The sequence below is a fragment of the Akebia trifoliata genome, chromosome 2 (assembly GCF_017979445.1).
Source record: "Akebia trifoliata isolate Shusen 1 chromosome 2, ASM1797944v1, whole genome shotgun sequence".
In the NCBI taxonomy this organism is placed as follows: domain Eukaryota; kingdom Viridiplantae; phylum Streptophyta; class Magnoliopsida; order Ranunculales; family Lardizabalaceae; genus Akebia; species Akebia trifoliata.
Window position 1 is genome coordinate 14890754 of NC_141376.1, and position 26319 is coordinate 14917072.

At 32.6% G+C, this 26319-nt stretch overlaps 1 long non-coding RNA gene across 2 annotated transcripts; it reads right to left on the reverse strand.

Moving 5' to 3' along the window:
• Window positions 1–8: 8 nt before the first annotated feature.
• LOC147409735 (uncharacterized) lies at window positions 9–3353 on the reverse strand. 2 transcript variants are annotated; one of them, XR_015175361.1, is made up of 3 exons: window positions 2804–3353; window positions 1180–1262; window positions 9–1082 (listed from the first exon to the last, which is right to left on the reverse strand). It is a non-coding gene; the product is annotated as an uncharacterized LOC147409735 (long non-coding RNA). The 2 variants fall into 2 exon arrangements; XR_015175360.1 differs by having other exon boundaries at window positions 1176–1262.
• Window positions 3354–26319: the final 22966 nt, after the last annotated feature.

Here is a 26319-nt window from a genome sequence, read left to right on the forward strand (position 1 = left end):
CACCCTATACTTTTTTACTCATTAGAAAACAAACTGGCTATAAAAATGTCAGATTAATAAACATGGGGCAGTTACATAACTCTGCCTTTGTAAGAATTAACCTTGCATTACTTGTTCTTTCACTTTGGAAACATTGAATGCAAAATCATTCTGATTATAAGAAAAATATATGAAATGTTCATGAACAAGGATCAAAAGCAAAATAAATCGAGAAAATCTCCATACTAAAAAGGGGGTAAAGCTCTTAATGCCAAAAGTTTTTTTTTTTTTTTTTAAGATATCAAATCTTTCTTTTTAATAGCCTATGTAATTTTTGTTTTTAATCTACACATGGTGGTAGCATACATTATAATAAGCTGATGATATGAATCAAGCAAACTCTTCAATTGAACCGGATGTGACCCAAAGCGATAGTGTCTAGGCTATGAGAGTTCGTTTGGAATTGGATTAGATCCCTTATACCAACAAGTGGATCTAAATCCAATCTAGTAACACTTGTATTGGATTCATCTTACATCAAATCAGATTCAATAAACAATATGTATGAAATATAGATATACATCATATATCTAAATAAAATATATAACATCATTAATCTACATTTTAATTCACCCGTTAATGGATCAGAAAATGATTGGTTCATATCAAATCCAAGCAGCTACATGATTGGGTCACAAATTGACACTCATTTGCATTTAAAATAAGGCCTAAAAATGTACAAAGGAAACAAAAAGCTTTAGCAAAGAAATAAAATTGGTCACTACGAACGAACAACTAAACTCACAATCCTAAGAAATATTGACTCTTTAATTTGGGTTTCCTTAACTCATCATGCACTGATAGTATGTATGAAAATGCCTAGGAGCAGAGTTCTAGGTTGAGATCATGAGAAAAAGAGATCTATATGGAGGTATAAAATATCTAGAATAAGCGTATAAACGACTGAAAAAAATAGAAAAATAGTCATGAGGGAGCATTCATAGTGACAAGTTATAAAGTAAAATATAACACCAGTTATAGTTACCTCTCCAAAAGCCTTGCACTATCAATAGTTAACAACAGAAATTCCAGCTCCAACAGTCCTACACATACACAAAAACATACATTTGCAAATTAATGCAAAATCCAATAATGTCAGTTAATAAAAAGGAAATAATGCAAATCGATATTAGTACCTACAAATGGGTTAAGCTTGACGAAATTATAGAAAATGTCCGCAGAAAACCCAAAAAGAACTTGGGAAGCTCTCTCAAAGCTGGTTACTACAAACAGAACACACCTTACATACATAGCTCTCTCAATGTGGATGATAAGAGTATATTAAGTATGGAAGTCATGTGGAAAACAAAATAATAATAATCAAAGTTTTTTTACATATGGAATTCATCATAGAACTCACAATATAGAATGTGGCCAAAACAAGCAGGAAATAGTTAAGAACATGAAAATAATTAACACCATAAGCAATGATTTATAACTCTAGCTAGGATAGGAATGCACTAAGGGTCCCCTGTATGGAAACTCCAAAAAATGAAGAAAATAAGTCAAGAGTAATATTGTATGTTACATTTTCATCAATAAAATCAATCTTAGGAACCCAATATCATCCAAGTAGAGATGGATCTAATCCATTATATGCTTCAATTAAACAGAAAATGAAGTGGTTTGAATCTGAATCATTAGTATCTAGTCCTTCAAAATAATAGATGTGACTGCATAGGATCATACATAAGGATACATGAAGAACAATACCAAAATATATAAACCAGAAAAGATCTTTCAATCTTAAGAGGCATTCCCTTCACACAGTTTTATAATACCACTTGCTAACTTTTAGTAATCACAATTATTTATAAGGGAAGAAAAAGACCAAACCAAAAGCATTAAGGAAAACTATATGGAACCAAGACTAACAAGTTAAGATTCAAATATGTCCTTATCCCACGTCAAACAATGAGCAGATTTTCCTTCCAACTAACTAACTCTTGAAACTTTGGTGCAAGAGGTCACCTTGTCCTACTATGACATAATGACGTAGCTCACATAAAACTGTTGAGAAATCCAAAAATGATTCCTCATCTCATAGTAGGTGGTGGTGTCGCACCAAATAAACTTTTAACGAGGCATGGGATGACAAACATAGATCTAATGAACACAGTCATTTCTTGGTTCAGGGTCACCTGCTCCGTTGATCCATCATCTGAATACACATTATATAAGACCTAATGAACACGATCACATCTACAACAATATATGGAGATATTCTATTCTATATGAATCAAAACAGCAAAAAACTTAAAATCCTTAACAGAAAACTTTTTAAAATAAATCAATGGATCACAGATTTTACACCCAAAGTACTGGAAGAACAATCAAACAAAGAAGAATTATAACAAACAAGTTAGAATGATTATAACAAAGATATACATCAAATTGCAAGTAGAGAACACAGATTAACTAAATCACAAGTACTCAAAAAGGTCCAAACACTACTAATCAGAGAGATCCAAAAAGAAATCAAAATCAAACAATAGAAAAACACTACTAATCAGAGAGATCCAGAAAGAAATCGACTCAAACAATACAAGTTATTGCATTAATTTGTTATTGCATTGCATCTATTGATAATACAAGTTTGCTAAAGATGTTTTCCTCTGCTGAAATGTATTACTCTCTTTTCAAAACATTTTTCCATTCCACTATCTATACATTTGAGTTTTTCTTCTATTTATGTTTATCTATACATTTGAAACCCTAAATTAATTATGAAAAATCTAAGATTCAATAAAAAACTTTAACATACCTGAAGATTCGATCACAAACGAAGCAAAGGGAGGCAGATCGAACAAAGCCCTAAAACTTTCGATCAAACGCCGATCGATTCTGCCCTAAAACTTGTAAATCGAATCTGATTGCGTCTTTAAAATCACAGATTCTTTGAGTGAGAGATTGAGCGAAGATCTTTCGATCAAACTCCGATCGATTTGTTTCTAAAAAAAAATTCCGATCGATTTGTTTATAGAAAAAAAAAAATAGCGAGAGCGAGAAGAACGAAGGAATCGAGAGAGAGCGAGAAGAGCGACGGTGTAGAAAGATAAAATCAGTCGAGTGAGAATGAGAGTGTGTGAATGAGAGGAGAGAACAACTTCGACAGTGGCGAAGACGAGTTCTGTAAACGAAGGTTCTGAAATTTTTTTATTTTTTTGGGTGGTTATTGGCACCCCAACTTTTACTTATTTCCATTAGTGCGTTGAAACGACGGTTTAACGACTGCTTCAAACTGTCGTAATTAACGACTGCCTTTAGCAGTCGTTTTTAGCGCAGTTGTGGTGTCGCCAAAACCGCAATATGACGTAGTGCATTCAACATAAATCTGTATAAAAGCTACACTTCTCTCATGAGACCAAATAAAAATAAGTGATAAGTTTCATGTTGTTGTGGTGGTCGTGAATTGAGTTGAGAGCATGAACCTGAATTTGAATATGAAGAATATACCAAACTGTTAGCATTGAGGTCTCTTTTGAACTAAATTTGTAAATTTGCGGATGAATCCCGATGTGTTGCTAGTAACAAATGAGGGATACCACAAATTCAATATGAACAAAATAAAAGACTTTGTAAGTATATAGATTTACCTTTCCACCTTCTTAGTAGAATCAACATAACCTGAGCAGCTAACAAGATAATACATATGGCCAATCTTCAACTCATAATTTGGTGGGAGATGATGCTATGAATTTTCTTGTGAGATGCATATGACAAAACCAATGATATTTACCAGAAAATCCTTCATGAGGATCGACGTTCTATAATCGAGGATCTTACCATCGTTCTTTGATATCCATAAGATCTTTTCGTGCCCCATCGATTCGAATGGAGAATTTCTATTGGGTCTACAAAGTGGTATACAATTTCCCATGATTTTATGGAGATATGCATTGTAAACGATAAATCTATTAAGTGAATTAGAGGGATAATGTCTTTGATGATAGAAGGGATTGTTTGATTTCTACATGTAAGCATGGCCCCATGACGAGTTACTACGTGAGAGTAGGGGGCATGATCCCATTTTCAGGATTGCTTTATGAGAATCCCTCACATTCTTTTAGAATGTTTGGTTTGGGTTTGAAAAATGTGTCCATCTTGTTCAATAGATATATATTGGGTCAACAAAAACTCAATAAAATTGTTTGAAAATCCACCCATTAAAAATATATTTAACACATTAAAATATTTATAGAAATTTAACAAAATTTTATCCTTTGATCAAATATTTTGTCTATAATTGACTAGTTGTTTCCCTATTTTTAGTTGTACATGATCATGTGCCTTTTGTTTAAAGGTGACATTGTCATGTAGTGGATATGTCGATAGATAAAAATTGGATTCAGTTACCTAGAGATACCCCTGAATATGAAGCAGGAGTTAATGAGTTATTGGATTTTGCATTTTCTCGTTTAAGGTTTGATAATGCGATCCAATATCATTGTGTCAATTGACTCAATGTACTAGTAAAGAATAGAGAAAACATGCATGATAAATTATTATGGTATCGGATAAATAAGAGATATATATATATTGGACATGTCATGGCGAGACATTCGAAAATGAATATAGAATTGATGAGTCCAAAGAGGGTGATGGTATGCAAGGAATGATACAAGATGCATTTGAAATCCCAAATTCTAATTGTGAAGAGGTTAATGAGTCGAATGATGATGGTCTAGATGAGTCAAATGAGAATGCAAATAAGTTTTATGAAATGTTGAAAGTTGCCAAGACTGAGTTATATCCGAATTGTACTAAATTTTTGAAACTATCTTCTATTGTAAAGTTGTTATATCTAAAATGTTTTAATGGATGAAGTAATAAATCATTTGATATGTTACTCAAATTGTTAAAAGATGCATTTCCTACTGGCGAAAAGTTGCCAAAGAATTATTACGAAATCGAATAAGATCTTATGGAAACTTGGCTTACATTACAAAAAGAAACATTTGTGCTCGAATGACTACATATTATACTGGAAAGAGTATGATAATGCAAATGAATACGTAGTATGTGTGAGTCTAAATGGAGAGCAATTGGATGATAGTCAACTAAGGAACTTTCCTGTACATTTACAAAAGATAAGAAAATAATTGCAAAGATTTTGCGTCATTTTCTATTAAAATCGAGGCTTAAGAGGTTGCTTATGTCTTAAAAAATAATTGAGAATATAAGATATCATTCTGATAGTTGTATAAAAGACTTCGTGTTGAGGCATTTGGCTGTTTCTATGGCGTGGGAAGCTTCAGACAATGAGTATTTGTTATTTGGTTTTAAATCTCAAAATTTTAGACTTGGATTGGCAAACGATGACTTTACTCCTTTCAGTTACATGAGTACTCCTCACAACATATGGACTATTATTTTGATTTCGTGTAAGTTGCGTCCATGGATGTGTATGAAACTAATTTTTTTTTTATGTTATTGTTACTCATTCTAGGTCCTAAGATTCTTGGGAACGACATTGATGTATACTTGCAACCATTGCTAGACGGATTGAATGAATTGTGGATAGATGGAGTTAAGACATACGATGCCTCAAGAAAACGAAATTTTAAGATGCATGCAACCATTTTATGAACTATCAACAACTTTTCTGCATATGCGAACTTATCAGGAATGAGCACTAAAGGAAAATTTGCTTGTCCCTCTTGCCACAAAGACACTTGTTCAGTCAGATTGAAGAAAGGAAATAAAGAATATTACTTGGGATATCATCAATTCTTACCACTTGATCATAAACTTTGACAAAATAAAAATTTGTTTAATGGAAAAAAAAGTTGAAACTTACACCAAAACTGTTGAATAGAGAAGATGTGCTTCATTAATTATGATAATACGAGCAAATTATTTTTGGTATGGCAAAAAAAGATAGGATTGGGAGGAAGAAAAAAAAATATTTTTTAATTTATCGTATTGGAAAGATATTTTATTGTGTCATAATTTGGATGTTATGCACATTGAAAAAAATGTATGCGATAATTTGATTGGAACACTTTTGAACATTGAAGGTTCAACAAAAAATAATTTGAAAAGTCGTATTGATATGCAGTTAATAGGTATAAAGGAATAACTGTTACTATCGCCTACATGTTACACAATATCGTCACTTGAAAAGAAAAAGTTTTGTGAATGCTTAAAGGGTGTAAATGTTTCAAATTGTTATTTTTTGAATTTCTTAAGGTGTGTTCAGGTAAAACAATGCAAGATCTCGGGCTGAAGAATTATGATTTTCATGTACTGATGCAACAATTTATTCCACTTGCAATATGAGGATTCTTGCCTAAGAATGTGTTCTGTTTGATTGAGTTGTCCACATTTTCAAACAATCATGTCGTAAGGTACTCATGGTAAGGAAACTAGAGTGTCTTGAACATCAAATTATTTTAACACTTTGTAAAATGAAAATGATTTTTCCGCCAACATTCTTTGATATTATGGTGCATCTAGCCATTCATTTAGCTCGTGAGACCAAGGTGACCGCTCCAGTGCATTACAGGTGGATGTATCCAATAGAGAGATACTTGCATAAGCTAAATTCATATGTGCATAATAAAAATTATCCAGAAGGTTCAATTGTAGAAGGTTATATTTGTGAAGAATTTGCTCCAGTTACTTGCATGGGATCGACACAAGGTTTAACCGACTAGAGCGTAATAACGATGGTGTTGATGCTGTCTCGAGTGAAAAGTTATTAATTTTTAAGAAAAATGGTCGTGTTATTGGAAAGACTATCCCACAAATATTGGGACCTAGTGAGTGGGAACAAGCATGTCTCTACGTGTTAAACAACTTTAATGAAATTGGTTTATTTGTTCGATAAAATAAAAATTTTCAAATATACTTTTGATATATTGATAAAGTGAGGTTTGGTGGGTAACAAACTTCATAAACTAAGGTTTCCTTGTAGTTGTCAGAACTCCAAGTAAGTTTTAGTAATTAAAATGTAGGAATTAACTCTCGCACGTAAATCTCTCTACAAATATATAAAAATATTTTTTAAAATAAAATAAGGTAGATTAGAAGATGTGCATTCATGAAATCATATTTTATTTGGATAATAATTATTTAAATGTAAAAAAATAATATTTTTATTAAAATATACAAAATCCCGGTTGATTGACTCAGACAAGATTTTCAAAATATCTTTTGAGTCATCCCGTTTGTTTCGTGAGATTTTGTGAACGTGAGATGCCACGTCCATTTGTCTTGCTCATGGACGATATCAAGATGACTCAGACAAGTCATCTTGGTTTTGAACAAGATTTAAAACCTTGTATAATGCCATGAAATTTATTACGTATATCGAGAAATTAAGTCAACTATATTGACTTGTTTTTCTATTAGAAAATAAATAAATTATTAAAAATAAATCATGATATTATCGATAAAAAATAATAATTTTTAGAAGGAGAATTTGCTAAATGAAATGTACAATTCAGATAACCTTATCAAGATTATTATTGAAGAATTAGAATATTTAGTCAAAGTAGATAAAACTCAAAATTTTATAAGAAGCTCTTTTAGTCAAACGGACGTTACTGTTAAATTTGAAAGCATCGAAAAATATAGTTTAGATTGTCAGCATGCTTAAATCCAATTTTAATATGATAAGTTATAAAAATATTAATTTTATCAAGAAAACTTAGGTCGTAAGGGGTATTTTGTTCAATAGAGGAAAATCGATAAGAAATTTTGAAAATTCGAGATACACAGTTTGAATTAGTCTAATGCAATGAACATAACATATAAAAGAAAAATATATGAAAAAATAATAATATTATTTAATTATTAAAATATAAAAATAAATTATTCATTAAAAAGGGGTTTAATTATAATTATTTATATAAAAAAGTTAGATTTTAGATTATTGAAATGTAAAAGAGGTAGAATGTAATTAAAATAAATATAAAAATGATTGTATTATATAATATTATATTATATAATATATTATGAGTAAAAGGTGTTAGAATTTGTGATACAACAACTATATCAGTTTATATATTATAATATAAAAATTTATATTATTATAAAGTAAAGAATGAGTCGATGTTCATTATACTTGTGAAATCGAAATAGAGATCAAGTGAATTTAAAAGTGGGTTCGTGCACGTTGTGTTTAATCAAGATTAAAACGGGTTTAGGAGGGGAATTAAGATCCGACACTGAAGAAAAAAATAGTTACGACTTTGAGATTTATTGAGTCACCGAATTATTTGGTCGAATCGTCGAGGAGATCAACTAAACAAATCATTTTATAGCGTAGGGACATGTAAAATCCAATTACGAAGGTAGAAAACTTATAATTTCAAATTCGTAGTATAATTTTCAATGAAATCTATTTTATTTCAATTTTTATTATTAGCTTTAAATTTATTATGATTTAAATTTAAAATTCATGCATCAAATTGTAGAATAATTCGTTTGATATCTTTCCTCTGATATTTAAATATCGTGAAATAAAAATAAATGAATTTGGGTGAGTGTAACCAGATAATCAATTTGTTTAACCAATTGACTTTCATAGTAATTTTCGTAGAGTGTTTATTTTAAAAACTATTAAGATGCATTGTTTTGAAAACGTATTTTCATTAAGTGATTATCTATAAAATAAAAAAAATGAAATGTTTAGTTTAAATTGAAAATCGAGAATGAAAGTCTCGATTGTTTATAATCGAAAATGAGATTCTTGATTGGTTAAAATTAAGAATGGGATTCTCGGCTATATGTGCTTGTGTTAAAATTTTTTCAGGTTTGAGTGTTTTTGAATATTGTGTAATAGAGTATAGAATGCAATTAAGATGCATGTTTATTGCCTTTTTTATACTGCTGTATGTTTATACTTCTAGATTACTTGGAAATATCGTCATACTTGCAAATTTGTTTTTATTTATTTCGAATGAATTTTAAAAAATATAATTATTATTTTTGTTATCCCTTAAAAGGGGTATTCATGATATTTTCTCTAATAGTATGGGATACCACTTAAGAATATCTTAGTACCTACTATTCAAAAAATTTATATCTTATCTTTATTGAAAAATAATAAATTATACGGCAAAAATGATTGTAGATGACTAGATTGATTGAGGACACATGCATACCACAGAGGTATAATGAAGCTGGCTTGTCAAATGATCATTTGCAATCTATACTAGTCAAACGATTGATCTTCGTTAGGGATTAACAACTAACCTGAGCCAAAAAACATAGTCAACTAATTATGGTAAATTGCCAGATTGACTATAAAATAAGGAGCTACTGGTGAGTTCGAAATTGGTTAAATTCTAAAGCATCGATATACAGATCGATACTTTTATATCGATCGTGCATTTCATCATTCTTATTAAATACACCACCATGATTGATATTCTTATGACATGTTTATACTTCTTTTATTTTATTATGAGATAGAGATATTTTGTTATTGTTTTATTAAAGATTAGCCTGTTTCTAGTGTTATTCGTTTTGTTTATTTATTTAAAAATTTGCATATAATACATTAATTTATTTATCTATTCATATTAGGACTATTAATTTGAAATGTGAGTTTACTATTACGTAACTTTTCTGTTACTCACCCTACCAACAAAACATTACAGAGGTCCCAACTGTTGAGATGCATATTCTTGATAGAGAATTTTATATTGAGGGATCGCAAGATTATGATGATGACCACTATTTCTATTATATGTGAACTGAGATTTGAGTTTAGTGGAACTATTTTGTGTAGTTTTGGACTTCTTTATATATATATATATATATATATATTAACATAATGTGTGTTGTGTACTTTTGTATGTATAGAGAGTAAGAGTTAATGTTTATGACATGGATAACTGTTGATTGATACGGGATGTGTAGTTGATCTATATATACTTTTGAGTTGTAATTATAGTTTATTTTTTAGTGATGTATATTAGTTATGATATGGTGGTTAGAATGAAATAGATATATGAATTTTGATTATAGAGGTATATTTTTACCAGTGAAAAATTTTCATAAGTCCAATTATTAGAGGAAACTCTGTTGAAATTATTTGGAAGAAATCCATATTGCATTTAAGCTTTGAAGATCTTCATTAGAATTTTTTTTCTTTTCTTTTTGCTCCACCATCAAGATTTGAAAAAATCTAGATCTCAAATCGGAGGCGTGACACCCTGACTCTTTAATTTTTATAGGTATAGAAGTATTGAGGGGTATAAAAGCAGTCTCATAGTTCTTTTGGAGATCGTTGCACAATGATGACTATAGTTTCAAGTTTCAACTACTACCATAGGAAGGAAATGATTTAAATTAATTTTTTTTAATAGAGGTTTAAGTTATTTAAGATGAATGATTTTAGGAAAAATAAAATATATATTTTTTGGTTATAGGTTGAAAATGAGGGTAGTTTAATTTTTTTTTTGTTACTTTCGAAAAGAAAGGTAAATTTCCAAATAATTATAGCAATTATTGTATATTATCAAACTATTACTAGTATTATCGTATTACCAAAGCGTCATTGTATTTCTTGTATGCGACAAAATACCTTCAAAAGTGGATTGACTGATTGACTCGTGTACATGTTTAACAAGTAGCTAGTGACGATGTGGCGCCCCGCCAAACGCTAACACAAATCCCAATACCGCCTCGAGGCACTAAGTGGCGCCTCGAAATTTCGGCATGGTCTCCTCTGTTTATGTTAGCATTTCACGGAACTCAAACCTGATGAACCATACCAAACAATCCTGTATAAAGGAATGAATCCACAATGACTAAAGAAAGAAAGACAATAGATTTTATGAACAACAAAATGAGCAAGTTCAGAGTTGCGCAAAAAGGTATAAAGTTATACAGGATTATAAAGTCTATCCTCACTCTAACATAGCTCTATCACTCGGCCCCAAAAAACATAGACCTCTCCTAGAACGAACAGACTCCTAGTAGAAGTAGTCATGACGCTCACCGGGTAAGGGACACTGGTCGTCGATCTGACCAACCAGATGCTCCTCGGCGGATGGCTCAACACTCGCCTCCCCAAGCACAGGCTCTGCAACTAAAAAAAAAATGGAAGGAAAGGGTGAGTAAAAATGGTTACCCAGTAGGTCCACAAACAATTCCTACTAATAACCTCACCTAACGTGATCGAATAATCATACTGCGTTATTTCAAAACATGCAGGTTTTACAGTAGAAACTACGATTTAACTGGTACATATAGCCAGGGATGAGCAACTAAACAATTTAAAAGTAACACATAGCATCAACCATCCATACGCATTATAAGTTTTCCATTTATGCAAATACAGTTGCAACATTGAAATAGTAGACATGATTTTCAGTTTATAATCTGAAATATAACACAGATACATAATACAAGTGGTGGAGTAATGGAATTTGAGCGTTGGGATTCACGACTGGATCGCTCCCAGTCGGGACATGATGTTACAACATAAATCTGGCTTTTAGTTCCTGATTTTGTGGCCGGTCGCTGCACTTACCACATTGGTGACCATTTATCCGGCTCAGGCTGGCCGTTTGACGTGACCGTAAGCAATGAGTCTCTTTTCGATGTGTCAGAACGTTCGACTACTACTAGATTGTTAGTGATCACTGACTAATCATCTTCGTCTATGCCTATCAGGCGTGCATGTGATTCCCAAATGACACTCCACTCGTATATGACCACCTTTACAATACACGTTCACTGGTAAAGATAAGAAAGGAATGGACCCGGATTCCAGTTGTGACTCCACTCTCATACGCGTCCCATACCACGTATGAGTTTGGTGGTCCCTACCGTACATCCCAGGATAGTGTACCCCTCCGGATGATGTGACACACTATCCCTTCAGGCATTCACAAACCCTTTAACAGCTCACAAAATAGCTACGTACATATATGCTTTTTCATTTAAAACAAAAGAAAAATTAACAGAACAGGGTTGAGAACGGATATCCAATTCCTACCATGCAACCGTGGCCACCCGGCCTAAAATAAATAACAGTACTCAGCGCACGCACTAACATAATCGGAAATAAACATGCAACCCTTTCATTAATAACCTGGATATCCTTTCACCAACCTACATACAACATACAATGTAAAAGGCAGACATCACCCCTCGGGTGTGATTCTGACAATTTACCGTTTCATCCCTTTCCCATTCTTCCAACATTCTCATTTTTCGACTTTTCAAATCAACCATCAATTTCCAATCTTTCAAGGTCATTATTTCGGTCTTTCCATTGAAAACCTTCAAAGTTTATTCACAAACAAGGTCCCAATGATGCACGGGGCAAAAGCTGTTAAAATAATGAAAGCTGGTGAAAATTTATCTAAGTGTCGGAAACTCAATTTTTCAAAGTTTTCGAAATTGAAAACGGGTTTTTCGAAATGAAAGTCTCGATCATGAGATTCGACACCATATAGTTTTTGTAATCTAATTCAAAGAAACGCGAAAGTTATTTCATTTTGAAAACTTGTCGAAAACGTCGAAAATTACGTTTTGTTCTTGAAACCAAAATTCGAATTTTGATCCTTTGAGATTTGGATCTTAAAACCATTCCCATTGTTCCGAAATGGGGGGTAAAACCTTAATTTCATTAAAGAACTTAAAGTAAAATATTTTTAATGAAATGAAGGGTGGGAAATAGTGTATAAGGTGTGAGGAGGTCAAGCCAAGAGTCAGAACACTGTTCTGATCAAAATTGTGTCTGTCGGTGGCTGTCGGTAGCAGAACCAGGATGCTGTCGGTGGAACCGACAGTTTACTCATCGACAGATGTCGGTGGGACCGACGGTCCTGCCGACAGAACAAAATTTTCTCGCGTTATTTGGTTTCGTCGGTGGCAGAAACCACATTCTGTCGGTGGGACCGACAGAATGCCTTCGGTAGGTGCCAGTGGCACCGACCTTTCCCACCTACAGCCTGAACCTTCTTCCATTCTTCGAATCATTCAACCCACCCACGATTTTGTTATCAAAATTCGATAAAACATAGACAAAACACCTACTTCTATCATGAATTTAAAATCAAACAACAACCGTCTATGGTTCAAAAGCAAACAATAAGTTTTGTTAAAATAACCTAAATGCACATTTTGAGAAATCTAAAGTTACCAATAGGAATCGAAAGTCCCCTACTTGTTTGTGGACGCCGAAAGCGATGAACTCGTATAAGGATCAAAGTTGGTGGTGAAGGAGTTGGTGTTGAGTTGAGTTTGATGCAAAGTGAGCTAGGGTTTGAAATCCCCTTTGACGACGGCACTCCTTTGCTTCTACAATGAATGGTGGACCTAACTCTCACTCGATGGAACCCTCGATGAAGATGTATTAAGATTCACTCGGACACACGACTGGGTTTTGATGGAAGATGGGAAAAACAAATGAGAATCGGTTAACAAGGAGGGTGAGGTTGTAGCTATCGTCGTAGCCGACAACTTTGTCTTCTTCGTCGAAGTTCAACGATCGTTCGTTCTTAATGGATCTTGAGGAGAAGAGAGGAGAACCCTAGGTCTTTAGAAAAATCTGAGCTTTGGATGCTTTGGAGAAGAAAGAAAGTGGTTTAAAAGAAAATAAATTTTCTTTTATAACAAGGGCGAGGGCATACTTGTAATTTCCCCATCATTTCTAGTTTCGACTGTAACTTGACTATCCGGACTCGAAAAATGACAAACGAATATATCATTTCGAATAATTTTTCGTTGCGGTCCTAATGGTGTGGTCGAATCTTCCTGATTCTCACTCTAACGAAATTCCACTATTTTGGGGTCCCACTTAACGCGAAATTCGAGGATTTGTTAACTTTTTCACCCGAACTTGAATTCAAACTTGCTTACAGGCTAAAGTATATATTTCGATCGTTTTGAAACTAATGGCGAAGTCGATCTTCAATAAAAACGAACATAGCATAATCCGGGTACTTGACTCTAAGTTTCCTTTCTAAAATATTCTTCAAATAAATACTATATGTTTTCCTCGAGATACGAGTTAAAAGTACGGGATGTTACAGACGATATGACCTAGGTTCAAAAGTCATTTTTTATTTATCTCTACAAGTTTTCTCATCTTCTTCTTCATTTCTCTCCATTGTAATATTCTTCTTCTTCCTTTATCATATTTCATCGTGTACAAAAAGAAGAAAGAGAGTATATTTTGATTTTATTCTCTTTCACTCTTCAAATTTATCTTCCTTTACAAGCATTTGAGGAAAAAAAATTAAAAGGCAACGAATTTTTTTAATTTTAATTTAATCCATGCAATCTATATTTTTTTCTTCTAAATTTAACTGCTATATTCCCAATGTCAACTTAAAAAGCTTTCTTGTAGTGGTTGTATCTTCTTCTTCATTATTATTGAATGTCATTAAAATCAAATTTCCATGAAATTACAAATATGCAAAATAAGATTGACAAACATGTGTAGAAACGTTGATAAAAACGCTGCAAAGATTGACAAATGTTAGTTAATAAAGACGTTGACAGATCCGTAACATTCCTCTTTAGCAAACTTTCATCAATACAAATTTTTGAACAACATGCGTAGTATCATCCATTACGTTGATAAACCATACATAATATCAATATTTTTTTCATTATCAATTTTTGACAAAACATGCGTATAACTATGCATTAATTTAATAACCATACACAATATAAATAATTTACTCGATATCAATTCTTCATATACTATCATGTTGATATTTTTCTATAGAATATATTTTAATTCTTGAAAATATTTTTTATTTTAATTTAAGATGATCATAATCAAATTGCCATGAGATTAAAATATTTAGAATAATGTTGACAGCAATGCTCCATAGGTTGACACGGGTTAATAAAGATTTTGACAAATTTGTAACATTGCCATTTATCTAGTTTTTTTCTATACGAATTTTTGACAAATATGCATAGTACCATGCATTACGTTGACAAACTATACAAAATATCAATAATTTACTCAAACATGCATGTAATTATTTGACAAACTATATATATAGATATAGGGTGGCGTTCGGAGGTCCTAAAGAGAACCAAACAATATGCCAAACATTTTTTCAATGTATGGGTTAGGAGTTTCGGAACATGCTGATTTTAGGTGAGGATGATCTCTATGATGAGGAGATTATCCTCACCAAAAATCAGACCATTCTGAAACTTCTAACCCTATCAAAAGTGGTTTGCAAAAATCAAATGGTCCACGATTCTTCAACTTGTAAACTAGGGTTAGAAGTTTCAAAATGAGCTGATTTTTGGTGACGATGATCTTTTCTTGATATAGATCATCCTCACTAAAAATCAACCCATTTAGAAACTTATAACCTTTATTTTGAAAAATGTTTGGCACAATATTTGGTTCTCTTTAGGGGCTGCAAATGCTTCCCATATATATAATTTTCAAAGCCACATTCCAATGATGATTCTAAAAGAAGTTGATGATTTTTTTTAATACCTTTTATAGTCTTTTAAGTCTAGACGTAACTTGATTGCAACAGTGTAATATCCTTAGTTTTAATTAAATTATATAATCGTCATTAGTCATTTTCATATATGAGATTGAAAATTCAGATTTAAAAGTTCTTTTAGTCATCAATGAAAAAAAACAATATCCTTATGACTTGCCCAACACGGGCCTTGTCTCATACTCCTCTAGCGAACTAAAAAGAAAGTGATCAGATTTTGTACCTTTTTTTAATAATTAGAGTGTTAAATATGCTACTTTATTGCATTATTATAAAATTCTTATTTTTAATTAACCACATAAGTTCCATTATTTAATTTTGGGATAAGACATTAACAATGTTGATCTAAAAAATCTTTTAGTAAGAAAAACTTTAGTGGCCAATGAAGAAAATAAGCACTATCCTTATTTTATTTAGTAAAAACATGGGTTTCCTCCCCTTAGTTCAAAATGACCATAATAGAAGATGATGACTTTTGTAGTCCTTAGAGTGGCGAAGAGCTCTACTTTATTGCATTATGAACATTCTTATTTTGTAACTAAATTACATGATTACTGTTATTTTATTTAGTAAGAAAAACTTCATTGATCAAAGAAGAAAATAAAAAATATCCTTATTACTCGTCAAACACAGGTCTTCCCATTACTCCAATAACAACCGTGAGCCTGATAGAAGATGATGACTTTTGTAGTTTTTAGAGTGTCAAGTACTCTACTCTATTGCATTATGAACATCCTTATTTTTCATCTAGATGACATAATTACCATTATTTTAAGACCCAAGCCAACCAGGTTGCCATGGATGACCCAAGATAGGGTGATTTTTTACATAGCTCTCATGATTGTGTTGAATATAGGAGATACCCCTTATTTTTTAAATTTATGTAATGCCCATGGATTTTAGTCTTCTTGGAAGTCCCGAAAAAGAAAAAGAGTTAAATGGGCAAAAATCGTCTGATTTTCTCCCACAAATCCATTAGTACTATTTGAGCTCTTTCAAATAAATTTTTTTTTTAACCCAAAGAATCTCTCATCTTTTCCTTTCCAAAAAAATGGTGATAATATGATGCTCTTTTATATATGTTCCCTTTATAGAACCGTAGACCCATTGCTTCGGAATACACAAGGACAAATGGTTATGGTTTTGTACAGCTCTGTGAATGGAGTGTACAAAAAAAAAAAAAAAGAGTCAGATTATCACAACTCTTCCAAAAATTCTAATCTTATTCTTGATGTTTAAAGCTTGAAGTTTGAAGGTTATAGAATCTTTTGGTTGAAGATGCGTGTAAAATAAATTTAAGCATGGGATTGCAAATGATAGATTTGGCGGATAAAAATCAAAGTTTTTTGGGTAGCACTTGAACTTTAAAGCATTTTGGATCATTTTCTCTTAGTCTCTCAGGAGTATACGTATGTCCATTTGTTTGAAAAAGATAGGGTTGTATGTATCTCAGATAGTCACTTCCCAACATTTCAATTTAAAGAACAAAGACTAGTAAAAAAGTTGTTTTTGACATGAGAGACACATTGTAACATTGTTGTAGTCAAACATGAGAGACACGTTGTGCTCGCTTCTGTTTTCTTGATGGGTACACATTGCTGTCTTTCATGTAATAATTTTATTACAAATATAAGATGATTTTTCATTTGTAAGTCATCGAGTAACATTAATTTCAATATGATCATGATGATGAAGAACAAGACTTTCTTCTTTGTCTCTCTAGTTTTTGCTTTTGTTCTTATAATAATACAACAAGAAGGAGCATCATCATCATCATCAGCAGAAGCTTTGTTGAAATGGAAAAAGAGTTTGATCTTTTTCTCTCACTCTCCTGATGATTCATGGTCTAACGATCCCCGCCCAGCAAACGCTGGTCTCTACAATTCCCCAAAGAAGATTACATTGTTAAATGAATTAAAATAAATAAATAAAATAATAATAAAAATAAAAAATAAAAAAGTTTACCTTGATAATCGCAACAATGGTCCCCTCAGAACTGGCGGAGAGATTCCTTGCTTCGTTTCCGTTACTGGATCTGCTTTTGATATTCTTAAATAAAGTATCTTCTTTCTAGATCTGAGTATTTTTTTATTTTTTGATAGATTTTTAGGGTGTTTTAGAAGGATTTTTAGGTGTTTTTTGAGCTAAAGTTGGGATATGGATGTTAGGTAAGGAGTCAGGGCTTCAAAATTAGGGTTTTGAAAGGGTTGGGGAGGCTTCTTGACCTACTTTTTCTAGGATTTTTCTTTTGATACGAAAATAGGTTGTAGGGACCCCTATTTATAGAATTTTTTTAAGTGCTTTTTTAGATAGAGTTAGTGTTTAATCAGAATTACATTAGATAGAGTTAGTGTTTAATCAGAATTACATTAGATAGAGTTAGTGTTTAATTAGAATTATTTTAAATAGAGTTAGTGTTTAATTAGACTTATTTTTAAATAGAGTTAGAGTTTAATTAGAATTACATTAAATAGTTTTAGAGTTTAATTAGGTTTCTTTTAAATAGTTTTAGAGTTTAATTAGAATTCTATTAGATAATTTTGACTTTGGTCGTATTAGATTGATTAGGATTTTGACTTAAGTCACACTTGATTGACTTTTTAGGATTTTGACTTAAATCTTATTTGATTGACTTTATTTTAAGGTTTTGACTTAAGTCTCACTTGATTGACTTTATTTTAAGATTTGACTTAAGTCTTACTTGATTGATTTTAATTTTAATTAGGGTTTCACTTTACATTAATTACTGTTTTAAGTATTAATTTCAGAATTTTTAATTATTAAAATTATAAAATTATCGTTTTGCCATCGGAGAGAACTGTTTGCGTTTTAAGTCATTTTTTTAATGTTTCAGGATGTTTTGGAATCGATTTTTCTTAAGGAATTCAATGGGAATATTGGTTTTTGTCATTTATGAATTTTTTTGTACGAAATGGTCGTGAACTTTATGAGGGGCATTTTCGTTATTTTGTCAGATTTTGTGAAAATTGACGAAATGGTTTATTTAATTTGATTTGTTGTTTTATGTATTTGAAATGGTTTAAGTGTAATGTAGGCTCTAGGGATGTTTTGAGGTTAGGGGTATTTTAGTAATTTTATCATTTTTTAGTGATTTTTATCGTGAAGCTTCTTTTTTGTTTGAAAGATGATGATTTCTATGTTTTCATAGTTATATTTTCCTAGTGTAGCGTGGTTTCTACAATTTTATTAGTTTGAGATACCTCATATGAATTTTTGAAACATATCTAGCAACAAAATAGAGCATTGGAATAAACATTCATCATTGGGAACCGTTGCAATCGGGTTGACGAGTTGATTAATCAGATGAGTGTAAAAATAGGGTGTCTACAGATGCCCCACTTTGGCAGAGGGTTGAAGGAAACTAGATAGCTAATTTATTTTGGTAGATAGTGCGATATCCGAATGCCAAAACTAGTGATAGTTCATTTTGCAGTCTGATTTAACAATTCGTCGAGGCGTTCGGATCTTTGAGGGTAAAACTCTCCCCGAACAAAAATGTTGTCAGATCCTCGAGCGAGAGCTCTCACTGACGGTGTTAGATCCTTGAATTTTAGAAAATTCTCCTTGACTAATGTGCAATGTGTGTGCACTTAAAATCTGAGATAAATCTAAGAGGGTATAAGTGAAAACTGAGTAAAATCTGAGCAAAAACTAAGTAAAATCTGAGTATAATCTGAGCATAAACTGAGTATAATCTGAGCATAAACTGAGCATTATTTGAGCAAAAGTTGAATGTCTTACTCTACCTAGCTTGGGTGAAAGAGTAATGAACAAATATTTTTTTTGGGAGTCCTACTCTACCTATTTGGGGTGAAAGAGTAATGAACTATTTTCTAGGACTTCTACTCTACCTACTCTGGGTGAAAAAGTAATGAACTATTTTTCTGGGAGTTCTACTCTACATACTCGGGGTGAAAGAGTAATGAACTATTTTTCTGGGAGTCATACTCTACCTTAGGGTGAAAGAGTAATGGACTAATTTTTTGGGATTTCTACTCTACATACTCAGGGTAAAAGAGTAATGAACTATTTTCCTGGGAGTCCTACTCTACATAATCGGGGTGAAAGAGTAATAAACTATTTTCCTAGGAGTCCTACTCTACCTACTCAGGGTAAAAGAGTAATGAACAAATTTCTAGGAGTCCTACTCTACCTATTCAGGGTGAAAGAGTAATGAACTAATTTTCTAGAAGTTCTACTCTACCTACTCGGGGTGAAAGAGTAATGAACTATTTTTCTAGAAGTTTTACTTTACCCACTCAGGGTGAAAGAGTAATGAACTAATTTTTTTTTGTATAAACTGAGCAAAATCCGAGATAATCATCAACGGCATCTGAGTAAAATCCTAGAAAATCCTTGGTGGCAACTGAGCAAAATTCGAGATAACCCTCGACGGCATCTGAGCAAAATCCAAGAAAACCTTTGGCAGCAACTGAGCAAAATCTGAGATAACCCTCGGCGGCAACTAAGCAAAATCCTAGATAACCCTCGGCGGCATCTAAGAAAAATCCAAGAAAACCCTTGGTGGCAATTGAGCAAAATCCGAGATAACCTTCGGCGGCATCTGAGCAAAATCCAAGAAAATCATTGGTGGCATCTAAGCAAAATTAGAGATAACCCTCGGTGGCATCTGAGCAAAATGAATGAATCTAGGAGATAATGGATGAATCTGAGAAAGAATGAATAAATCTGGGAATGAATTAATGAATCTGGGAAAGAATGAATAAATCTGAAAAATGATGAATGAATCTGATAAAGAATAAATAAATCTAGAAAAGAATGAATAAATAGGGAAAGACATTAATGAATCTGTGAAAGAGAGAATGGCCTATCTCCTATTCTAGGTGAAAGGGTAATGAGTTAATTTCTCGATAAAATCAAATATGAGATCAGAAACGCTTCTGTTTGAACCTCAGAGTTTTTCAAAAATTTTATTAATTTTTTAATTTCTTTGTACCTCAGAGGTTTTAAAAAAAATTGCTATCAAGAGGATAACCTTACATTCGAGGTTTCTTAGGATTAACATTGATCAAGCTTGAGAACAAAAATGCCCCTAGTTTAATAGGAAACATTGCACTGGAGACAATTGAACACAATTTTTTTTATTTTAAAAAATGCCCCTTGTATGAAGGTTTGAAATATTTGATTACAACAAACGCAATAAAGATTTAACTTTTAATTTCAACTTTTTATATTGAAGATTTTGAGTAGGCTCAAGAAAATAAAATATTTCCTTTCGAGATTCATTGTAGAATCCACCATTTTCCCTCTTAATTCACTTGGAGAAGTAGAAAATTTTAAGATCACTCATAGACGATGCTCGTGATTTCTGAGTCTTTGCTTGGTTTAAGTTGGGTGTTGAACTTGATTATTCGGACTTTAGATGTTTCGACTTGAACCGCTTTTTAGCTTTTCAACTCAATGGAGATTTTCTTTTATTTTTTGGTTGCTCTAAGTTTTGCCTAGATTGCCTTTTTAGGTTTTCAATCTAGCGAGCATGCTCTAACTTTTACCTAGGTCGCCTTTTTAGGTTTTCGATCTAGCGAGCTTACAATTTTTTATTTTTTCTTTGCTTTGATTGTTGTCAAAGTCGTCCTTTCAGATTTTCAACCTTGAGAGCTTGCCCTAATTTTACCTAAATTGCCCTTTTGGGTTTTCAACCTAGTAGGCTTCATTTTTCTTTTTATTCCATTTTGAACTTCTAGAGTTACTGTTTGATCATGCTTTGCTATCTTCCTTGACTTTTTCGCACAGTACTTAGGATAACTTTTATGGGTAGGCTTAGGACTAGACATAAAAAGAAAGGAATTTTGAGGCTCAAAAATCCAAATGCTCCTTGTGTGGCATTTTCTCTTAAATTGTTCTCTTTTTTCCTTGAATTTTCTTTCCCATTTTAGATGATATTTCTTTTTCTTTTGAATTTTTTCTTTGTGGGAGAATATATTTTTTATTTTGATGTAATCGAGCCTAAAGTAACTTCTTAAGTTGCCTACGTACCCCAGAATTTTGGGATCAGACTAAAACGTAGTTCGAATTCTTCCCTCCCCTAGGTTGGGCGATCAAGCTGAGAAAGAAAATGATTTTTTTTTCAAAAAGACTGCAAAGGGCTGAGAAAAGAGATGTTGAAATGGATAGTAGGAAATTGATTCGACCGAAGGTGGCCTCCTTAAATATAGTACTGCTTGATCTTGTCAACGTTGGTTGACTCTGATAGTTTGATTTCATCATGGTCTTGAAGTCTGACAACTTTTTCAGGTAATATTTTTGATGATGAACGGACCTCCCTAATTAGGTTTGAATTTCCCTTTGGGGTCAAAGGTAGGTGCCCGAATCTCTTTGAGTACTAAATCCCTGACTTGTAAGTGACGGGCCTTGATCTTTTTGTCAAATACACGGGCAACTCTTCTCTGATAAACTTGCACGTGGTATAGAGCTCTTAGTCGTTTTTCTTCAATCAAATTTAATTCTTTATACCGTTGACGAATTCAATCTGCTTCTGATAACTGATTTTCCAACAAGAGACGGGATTTTCATTTCAACTAGTAAGACTATTTCCATATCATATACTAGAAAGTAGGAAATAGCTCCAGTGGAAGACTATATTGAAGTATGATACGCCTCCCAGTATGAATGGTAGCATTTCTGACCAATCCCTGTGTGATTGACGCATTTTCTTGATGATTGTTTGGAGACTTTTATTTGGCTGTTTTAGATGCTCCATTGGTCTGAAGACAGTAGGGAGATGATTTGTGATGTCAAATCTTGAACAAAACACGGAGTAATAACCTAAGCTTTGAAGTACGACCCATTATCAGAGATCAACTCAAAAGGTACCCCCATTTCGACTGATAACATGTGCTTAAATGAACTTTTCAAATCAAGATGTAGTGGGACAGCGCTAATATATTTTCTAACATCTTCTTTGATTCTATTGATATAGATGAGTATCTATTCCGTGTTGAACAACACCCAAGCTTGTACCTAACATACCCTTATATGATCACACGAACAAGTCTTTTGAAATTTCTGAGTAAATTTATTATCCCCTTGTGTTCCTCTAGGGATAGGATAGTTTCTATCTGAATTTCTTGAAAATTATTTTTTGTTGTAAGGTTCAATGACCTTTGCTTTCTGATTGAAAGTTGTTGAGCCCAACCCTTATCTTCTTGTTCAGGAGAAAAATATATCCTTGAAGCCAGATTATTAATTACTTCGTTAATGCACTTGAGGTATTCAAAATTTTTCTTTATCCAATCAAATTCAGAAGGGACGATAGACTCCTCTATGACTCGAAAAACTAATTCAACTCAACAGAAAAAAAGTAGACTCGATCTAAAGAAAACATGATATTGATAAATTGAAATAAAACCTAATTCAAAACTCTTGAAAGACAATTACCCACACACAACGGACTTGACTATAGGCTGAAGACTCTGGATATTGCTTACAACCAGCAGGATTGAGGCAATGTGATCTTCAAGGAACAACTGTAATTTTGAGATATTCCAAGGCCATTTTTGATTGTTGACTTGGTACTAATGTTTCTTCTAGTTAACCGAACTTCCAACCCTAACTAGGCGATGGACAATTGAGCTTAGGTGCAATGATAATCCTGAAACCTTATCAAAGGTGGAGTAGGCTTTTAGCAATTAGAAATAGAAATTCCTCTTGATAGCATTAGTTAACCCCCTAGATTCAAAAACTCTAACCGATGAAATATTCTGATCACGTAACATTACATGAAGATGATTTATCGATTGATCATGAATCTTAGAAATTTTTGAATTACGATTAAGGGTTGTACGATTTTCTAAAAGTAAGATCCAGATTGTACTAATCAGTACATCACTTAATATATTTTTTTACTGATCTTGATATTGTTAAATATGAAATATTCAGTCCATTGAATTAAATTGGCCGATACAAGGTGAATGGGACCATGTACCCAATTGAATGTGGGCCGGTTTGACCTAATGGATCTAAATATCCTACTTGAATCACTTCATCAACTATTTTTTTAAGCTAATTAATCCAATCGATCCATGTGTTGATTTATAAGATCCATTTACCAATTGGGCTAACTAGTTTAATTTGATATTGATCGGTATGTCTCATCAATTAAATTTACTAGGTTGGATCGATATTGCGGGCTCGATTGGAGCGGTGTGGGCCAGTCCACCCACTTACCTTTTGATTGGATTAAATAAAGCAACCCAGAAACACCCATGATAAGTTTGAGTCGTGACCTATAGGGGAGGTTTCTAGACTCTAAGCTTACTATATGCAATGCATTTTTATCTGGCCATCCTTGCCCAAGTACACCTATATAACTCTCGAGCGTACTCAATTAGACGGTACGTGGTGACTTGGTTTGATAAACCGTATATGTGATAATCTAAAACTTCAACTCACTTCTCTAAAACCAAAAATAGTCAGTTTAATCTCCAGATCATAGGTGGCACGCGATGCTTGAGCAAAGGCATTGTTAAATCACCTCTTTTCTAGAATAGACGTAGTTTATCCTCCTAGTACCATAGTACATCGGAGTAGAATCTCACTTAGGCACTAATTTTGACCAAGAAGTGCAATTGATGTACTTATATTATCTTTGATATACCTATGGGTATGAGTCAAGATTTGTAGCTTTCATAAATGGTTTGGCATCCCACGAGGGGGCCGACCACGTACTAGTACTACGTTGGTAAACGGGACGTATGATTGTGTGGCTTACAATAGGTCAAAGGCTTAGGTCGCTCCAACCTGGGTGCATCGATATACCTTTCAGAATCACCTGATCAGATGGTACTGATGCCCTAGTTTGATATACCCTAAGGTACATGACTGGAGTTGTGGTTTTCATGAATGACGTCGCATCTCCGAAGAGACCAGGCCACGTACTAGTGCCACGTTGGCTATATTGGGACATGCAAGCGTGCAAAACAGTAAACGTGTTTGTGGTGTGTGCAATACAGGGTGGGGTGTGCCCGGGGCCTTTTTCAAACAAATGGGCCCATGGGCCAAATCAAACCAATCAAAATATGGACATCACATAAAATTCATAGCATCGAGATCCACATCAAGACATGCACATCAAAGTGTATAACAATTAGGATCATGACATATTTAATAGCAATCAATCTGGGAAGTGAAATAAAGAGCAATGTTGATCAATCAATGAGAATAACATGGAAATAATATCAATCATTAATCAAACATTGAGATAGGCAAAAAAAATTTCCTTATGGTCCAATTGGGGATCACTTTGGGTGACTCAAAATAATTTGAGATTTCTGTGAACATTAAATTGATGGTAGATTGATAATTGTAGAGATGAAGAGTTATGACTTTTTTTTTTATTTTCTTTTTTTAAACGTTTTTTTTTCTTCTTTTTTTAACATTTTTTTTAATTTTTTTAAAGTTTTTTTTTAACGTTTTTTTTTGTTTTTTTGTTTTTAATTTTTTTAACGTTTTTTTTTTATAATTTTTTTAAAGTTTTTTTTTAAACATTTTTAAAAAAAAACATATTTTAACTTTCATCCCAACCACCATCATTCCGTCCTTAATTCATATGTCAATTTGAATATTTCATTATTTAGGGTCATTCTAAATTACTCTCGATTGAACAAAAAAGAAAAAATTATATGCCAAATCCAAAATATCCAAAATTGAACCAAACGGTACCAATAAAGGATAGTACAAACCCAAAAATAATCCAAACAATAAAAATGGGTCAAATCCTTTTGATATCCTGCATTATTTAGGGTCATTCCGAATGATCATAGATTGAACCATGAAACTGTGTCAAAATAAAGTATTCGGAATCCAAACAAATGATCCATAATTAAGCCAAAAAGAATAATAAAAAAAATTAAAATAAACAAATAACTAAAAAACAAATAAAAAAAGGTCCTACTAGCAATGCATCCCACACTTGGGGCTTTTCAAGTCAGATCCTCAATAATCCCCAGTGTAGTCGCCACTGAAAGCGCCCTCGATCCACAAGGTACACGGATCTACTTTTGATTTTTGAGGTTTGGGAGTCGCCACCTAGTTATTACGGTCTAGGAACCGAATATTGACTCTAAAAGGTAAATAACACTAATCTACGAAAGAAAATACGAATCCGGGTATCACGTTACGGGGTTGAAAGGTATTAGGCACCAACCCCGCCCAACAAACGCCGGTCTCTACTATTCCCCAAAGAAGATTACATTGCTAAAGGACTTAAAACAAATAAATAAAATAATAATAATAATAATAATAAATAAAAAAGTTTACCTTGATGATCGCAACAATGGTTTGCTCAGAACTGGCGGAGAGATTCCTTACTTCATTTCCGTCACTAGATCTACTTCTGATCTTCTAAGATGAAGTATCTTCTTCCTAGATCTGAGTATTTTTTATTTTTTGATGGATTTTTAGGTGTTTTAGAAGGGTTTTTAGGTATTTTTTGAGCTAAAGTTGGGGTATGAATGTTAGGCAAGGAGTTAGGGCTTCAAAATTAGGGTTTTGGAAAGGTTGGGAAGACTTCTTGACCTACTTTTTCTAGGATTTTTCTTTTGATACGAAAATAAGTTGTAGGGAGTCCTATTTATAGATTTTTTAAAGTTATTTTTAGATAGAGTTAGGTAGTGTTTGTTTGCGCTATTTTTCAGCGCTTATTGCTGAAAAAAATTAAATTTAGCACTTTTTGTCAAAATAGCACGTTTGTTTACTCTATATTTTTAGCGCTTATTGCTGAAAATAAGTGAAAAAAAATTCATTACTATTTTGATGCTGAAAAACAGTGCTAAAGCGATAAGCACTT